The sequence below is a fragment of the Coregonus lavaretus genome, assembly GCF_964263955.1.
Source record: "Coregonus lavaretus genome assembly, chromosome: 5".
Lineage (NCBI taxonomy): Eukaryota > Metazoa > Chordata > Actinopteri > Salmoniformes > Salmonidae > Coregonus > Coregonus lavaretus.
In genome coordinates, this window is record NC_139992.1 from 2,495,298 (window position 1) to 2,502,584 (window position 7,287).

Genomic DNA, 7,287 nt, shown 5'->3' on the forward strand with positions numbered 1-7,287 from the left:
TCTCCGGACCGCTCCTGTCTCAGCCTCCAGTATTTATGCTGCAGTAGTTTATGTGTCGGGGGGCTGGGGTTAGTTGGTTATACCTGGAGTACTTCTCCTGTCTTATCCAGTGTCCTGTGTGAATTTAAGTATGCTCTCTCTAATTCTCTCGTTCTCTCTTTCTCTCTGAGAACCTGAGCCCTAGGACCATACGTCAGGACTACCGGGCATGATGACACCTTGCTGTCCCCAGTCCGCCTGGCCTTGCTGCTATTCCAGTTTCAACTGTTCTGCCTGCGGTTACGAAACCCCTACCTGTCCCAGACCTGCTGTTTTCAACTCTTAATGATCGGCTATGAAAAGCCAACTGAGAGACCTGAGCCCTAGGACCATACGTCGGGACTACCGGCCGTGGTGACTCCTTGCTGTCCCCAGTCCGCCTGGCCTTGCTGCTATTCCAGTTTCAACTGTTCTGCCTGCGGTTATGGAACCCCTACCTGTCCCAGACCTGCTGTTTTCAACTCTTAATGATCGGCTATGAAAAGCCAACTGAGATTTATTCCTGATTATTATTTGACCATGCTTGTCACTTATGAACATTTTTGAACATCTTGGCATGGTTCTGTTATAATCTTCACCCGGCACAGCCAGAAGAGGACTGGCCACCCCTCATAGCCTGGTTCCTCTCTAGGTTTCTTCCTAGGTTTTCGCCTTTCTAGGGAGTTTTTCCTAGCCACCGTGCTTCTACACCTGCATTACTAGCTGTTTGGGGTTTTAGGCTGGGTTTCTGTACAGCACTTCGAGATATTAGCTGATGTAAGAAGGGCTATATAAAATAAAATTGATTGATTGATTGATTGATGAGGGTGCCCATGTTTACAGATTTAGGGTTGTACCTGGTAGTTTCGTTGATAATTTGTGTGAGATTGAGGGCATCTAGTTCAGATTGTAGGTTGGCTGGGGTGTTAAGCATATCCCAGTTTAGGTCACCAAGCAGTACGAAGTCTGAGGATAGATGGGGGGCAATCAATTCACATATGGTGTCCAGGGCACAGCTCGGGGCTGAGGGGGGTCTGTAAGCAAGCGGCAACAGTGAGAGACTTATTTCTGGAAAGGTGGATTTTTAGAAGTAGAAGCTCAAACTGTTTGGGCACAGACCTGGATAGTACGATAGCCACCTCAAGCTGAACCTTGGCAAGACGGAGCTGCTCTTCCTCCCGGGGAAGGACTGCCCGTTCCATGATCTCGCCATCACGGTTGACAACTCCGTTGTGTCCTCCTCCCAGAGTGCGAAGAGCCTTGGCGTGACCCTGGACAACACCCTGTCGTTCTCCGCTAACATCAAGGCGGTGACCCGATCCTGTAGGTTCATGCTCTACAACATTCGGAGAGTACGACCCTGCCTTACACAGGAAGCGGCACAGGTCCTAATCCAGGCACTTGTCATCTCCCGTCTGGATTACTGCAACTCACTGTTGGCTGGGCTCCCTGCCTGTGCCATTAAACCCCTACAACTCCTCCAGAATGCCGCAGCCCGTCTGGTGTTCAACCTTCCCAAGTTCTCTCACATCACCCCGCTCCTCCGCACACTACACTGGCTTCCAGTTGAAGCTCGCATCTGCTACAAGACCATGGTGCTTGCCTACGGAGCTGTGAGGTGAATGGCACCTCCAGGCTCTGATCAGTCCCTACACCCAAACGAGGGCATTGCGTTCATCCACCTCTGGCCTGCTGGCTCCCCTACCTCTGCTGAAGCACAGTTCCCGCTCAGCCCAGTCAAAACTGTTCGCTGCTCTGGCACCCCAATGGTGGAACAAGCTCCCTCACGACGCCAGGACAGCGGAGTCACTCACCACCTTCCGGACACATTTGAAACCCCACCTCTTTAAAGAACACCTGGGATAGGATAAAGTAATCCTTCTACCCCCCCCAACCCCCCCCAAAAAATTGTTTTATAAAAAAAAAACATATATATATATATATATATATATATATATATATATCATTGTAAAGTGGTTATCCCACTGGCTATAAGGTGAATGCACCAATTTGTAAGTCGCTCTGGATTAGAGTGTCTGCTAAATGACGTAAATGTAAATGTAATAGCCGGGAGATGGGCCTGGCTCGAGGCTAGCTCAAGGCTGATTAGCCAACAACAACGTCCATTTGGTTGCAGCCAGCTAGCTGCGATGATCCGGTGTTAAAGGTCCAGTGATTCAGTGATTCCGGCAGAAAAACCGATATGTTCTGGGTCGATAACTCGCTGTGCAGACAGTGCAGACTGGCCGATAATAGTCCAGGCTAGAGCTGGCTGGTAGGTAGTGCAGGCCACGGACAATGGTGAAAAACCGCTAACGGTGGCTAATAGCAAGTAGCTAGTTAGCTGGCTACACCCGTCCGGTAGACAGAGAGGTAGATAGCCGGGATATGGGCCTGGCTCAAGGCTAACTGGTGCTTGCTTCGGGGGCAGTGGTGATTAGCCAAACAGCAACATACATTCGGTTGCGGCTAGCTAGTTGCGATCCGGTGTTAATGTCCAGTGATTCAGTTATTCCGGCAGAAAAATCTGATGTTCTGGGTGAAAACCGCTAATGGTGGCTAATAGCAAAAAAATCCTTGCTTGGTGGGCGAAACAATGAAAAAAACGGCACCTGCTGGAGGGAGACCGATTTTCCGCAGTTGGGCCTCTCTCTCTTCCTCTCTGATTGAAGGCAGGTGAGATCAAGTGAGACCATTCTAGCCAATGAGAGTGTTGCGCATGTGAACAACAGGGCTGCATTCAGTAAGTTTTTACGTTCTGGAACATTCAATTAAACGTAAACAGTGCTGTACTGAACAGACGGTTGAAAATGGGGAGGGGTTGGGGAACGCTGTCAGCATGGCCACTGCCCTTTAAATACATCACTGATTGCTTCAAGCCACACCCACCAAATTGGAGAAAACGTACCTCAAAGTTTGTTCAAGAAAGTTGTGGGGAAAGGTGTAGTTCATTACAAACCGTTCCGCAACATAGCAAATGTTCAAGTGAAGTGAATGCACCTCAGGCACAACTAAGTATTTTTTTCTCTCAAAGTTGCCGGAATGCCACGTGTATCCACTTATATCAGTACATTTATAACAGCCTAAACATTAAAAAAAGTATATTCGATCAAATAAGCCTTAAGTAATTTGACACTCTCTAATAGACCATACAAAAAAGGCCTTTTCTCACAAAGGCAGATTTTGGGCAGAGTAAATTATCTCGCTTCGCCTCTTCCTCTCTGGCTGTATTGTTAAGAACCGGATGCATCCAGTTGTTGTTGATATTGCCGCGTTCACAACAACTGGGAACTGGGAAATCTCAGACTTTCGACTTCAGTGTGTCCAAGACAACTGGGAACTAAGGAAAAAAACAAGCTCCGACTGGGAAAAAACGTTTTGAACGGTAATCCAAATTGGAATTCCAAATCGGAAAGCAGGCCATCTTTCTAGAGCTCCGGCCTTTCCATGATTTGACCTCGTTTTTTTTCCGAGTTCCCGGTTGTCTTGAAAGCACCATATGAGTAGGGGGGAGGCTATACGTACGGAATTACGGATATATCCTCGTAGGAGCTAACCTGATATAATGTCAATTCGCGAGATCAGGATGCTTCGTACGCGGCTAAAACACATACACTAGATGACCGAGACTAACGAATCCGGTTTAGTCATCCGGATGAGCCCTTCCTAGCTAGATAAAACACATACGCTAGATGACCGAGACTAACGAATCCGGTTTAGTCATCCGGATGAGCCCTCCCTAGCTAGCTATGTTACGCTTATGGATATAAACTTCCGCAAAATGTTTTAACTTGATTTTTTTTAAACAAAAATGTAACGTTAGACGTGAATACCGTAGTTGTACTTTTCCGGTGAAAATCCCTAGTTAGCTACAATAAATGTGCTTTAGCTGTCACCCTGGCCTGATATTGGCTACATTATCTAGTTACTTCCCTCTCATTACTGCGGCAATCGGGAGCGAAAGACACTGTTGTCTTGCAGCACAAACTCTCCCCATTGAGCAGTGGACTTTGTCACACGGTAACCTATATTAAGCCACAAGTTATTTATCGTGTAGGCTCGGTAGGCTATTTACATTTTAGTCATTTAGCAGACGCTCTTATCCAGAGCGACATAAAGTTAGTGAGTGCATACATTTTCATACTGGCCCCCCGTGGAAAACGAACTCACAACCTTGGCGTTGCAAGCGCCATGCTCTACCAACTGAGCTACACGGGGCTACTCGAGATCAAATCAAGTGGGATGGAACAAATTATTTCGACCTCGCCCATTGAAATAAACATGACTTTTAACTAGTGCTATGCTGCTTTTGTTGCCAGCTAGCCAACATAAACTAGCTGGGAAGGGCTCATCAGGACGACTGACTCAGTTGCGCGACATACTGTACTTGATCAATTTGGCCACTAGACTGAAATGGGCAAATGCCGCATTCAAAACAAATGGGAAATCTACAACTTTCAAATTCAGTGCGTTCAAGACAAGTGGGAACTCGGATAAAACAAGCTCCGACTGGGAAAAATCGTTTAAAACGGTCATCCAACTCGGAATTACAAGTAGAGTTCCGACTTTCCTACCTGAAGACCACTGACGTCATGATTTGACCTCGTTTTTATCCGAGTTCCCAGTGGTCTTGAAAGCACCATCACTTCTAGCTAGCTAACGTTAGGAAGTAAGAATCGCACAACTAGCTAAATTTTTTGATTGAGAATGACAGCCATTTTGCTTTTCATACAATCTTAAATAGCACACTGCCTTACCTCATTCAAATGTAATACTATGAAATAAACATCAGTTTAGACATTTCATTCACTATTTATCCAGTGCTAAGGGTAACAGTAGCCATCCATGCTCCAGTTTCCATAGAAAGATAGAATTGTTTCCATCTCTATGGTAACGAAGGCAGACGGAGAGGGACAATTTTCATTCGTTTGCGACATGCGTTAGTCATTTTTAGCACCCTTTCTGCTGGGGATCATTAAGACTTTCTGGTACATAGACTTTGCAAGTCCTCATACAAGACACAGCCTATTGAAAAAATATGTGCATTTTCCTTATGTATGAGGGGGGGGGGGGGGGTATGTTAATGTTTTGACACAACTCACGACCTCCATATGCGAGCATTCAATCACAAAATAAAACCTGTTCTTGGAGAGTGGAGGCGATAGAAATAGAATCTCATTCTACTTCTATGGTGGATACCTTGTGGTGGAGATACACAACAGACCTTTTAGGAGTCGTATTTAATCACTGCCCTCACGCTGCGCCCATAAAAGTTCCATTAGGACTTGAGACAATCATCATTTACTTTTCCACAAATTAAATGGGTTTAGTGATATCACCGCAAGGAAATTATTATTTTACTTCCCCTTCATCAACTTAATTATTTGACTATCAGTAAACCTGCCTATGTATTTAATATTTGAAAGCCATGGTCATAAATTGTCCTCTCTCCTGTATGTGTTAAATCATTGTATCTGTCAGCTGGAGGGTAAACGGGAGCTCTAGAGCAGTTTAGTAAGATAAACAGTATATTATTACATTTTCATAATGTGAGTGATTTCTTTCTATAATATGCCAAATTATACACGTATTACAGAATGAAATTAATCTAAACATTCTGAGTAAAATGGGAGGAAAGGTTAGGAGCCACTCCTGTTTCAGGATTTGCAATTACAACATAATAATAATAATATGCCATTTAGCAGACGCTTTTATCCAAAGCAACTTACAGTCAGTCATGTGTGCATACATTTTTACGTATGGGTGGTCCCGGGGATCGAACCCACCCCCTGGCGTTACAAGCGCCATGCTCTACCAATTGTCATATTGTTCTCTTCACAACAACAACACTTTGAAAAACAACATAACAGAGCTAGTGTTGTATTTACAATTAATTATATTATCAAGCAAAATGTATTACTTAAAATCTAACATGTGTAAATAATATCAATAACAATACACATAATATTACATAATATAATTTACAATTTAGGCATACAGTGGGGGAAAAAAGTATTTAGTCAGCCACCAATTGTGCAAGTTCTCCCACTTAAAAAGATGAGAGGCCTGTAATTTTCATCATAGGTACACATCAACTATGACAGACAAATTGCGAATTTTTTTCTCCAGAAAATCACATTGTAGGATTTTTAATGAATTTATTTGCAAATTATGGTGGAAAATAAGTATTTGGTCACCTACAAACAAGCAAGATTTCTGGCTCTCACAGACCTGTAACTTCTTCTTTAAGAGGCTCCTCTGTCCTCCACTCGTTACCTGTATTAATGGCACCTGTTTGAACTTGTTATCAGTATAAAAGACACCTGTCCACAACCTCAAACAGTCACACTCCAAACTCCACTATGGCCAATACCAAAGAGCTGTCAAAGGACACCAGAAACAAAATTGTAGACCTGCATCAGGCTGGGAAGACTGAATTTTGCAATAGGTAAGCAGCTTGGTTTGAAGAAATCAACTGTGGGAGCAATTATTAGGAAATGGAAGACATACAAGACCACTGATAATCTCCCTCGATCTGGGGCTCCACGCAAGATCTCACCCCGTGGGGTCAAAATGATCACAAGAACGGTGAGCAAAAATCCCAGATCCACACGGGGGGACCTAGTGAATGACCTGCAGAGAGCTGGGACCAAAGTAACAAAGCCTACCATCAGTAACACACTACGCCGCCAGGGACTCAAATCCTGCAGTGCCAGACGTGTCCCCCTGCTTAAGCCAGTACATGTCCAGGCCCATCTGAAGTTTGCTAGAGTGCATTTGGATGATCCAGAAGAGGATTGGGAGAATGTCATATGGTCAGATGAAACCAAAATAGAACTTTTTGGTAAAAACTCAACTCGTCGTGTTTGGAGGACAAAGAATGCTGAGTTGCATCCAAAGAACACCATACCTACTGTGAAGCATGGGGGTGGAAACATCATGCTTTGGGGCTGTTTTTCTGCAAAGGGACCAGGACGACTGATCCGTGTAAAGGAAAGAATGAATCGGGCCATGTATCGTGAGATTTTGAGTGAAAACCTCCTTCCATCAGCAAGGGCATTGAAGATGAAACGTGGTTGGGTCTTTCAGCATGACAATGATCCCAAACACACCGCCCGGGCAACGAAGGAGTGGCTTCGTAAGAAGCATTTCAAGGTCCTGGAGTGGCCTAGCCAGTCTCCAGATCTCAACCCCATAGAAAATCTTTGGAGGGAGTTGAAAGTCCGTGTTGCCCAGCGACAGCCCCAAAACATCACTGCTCTAGAGGAG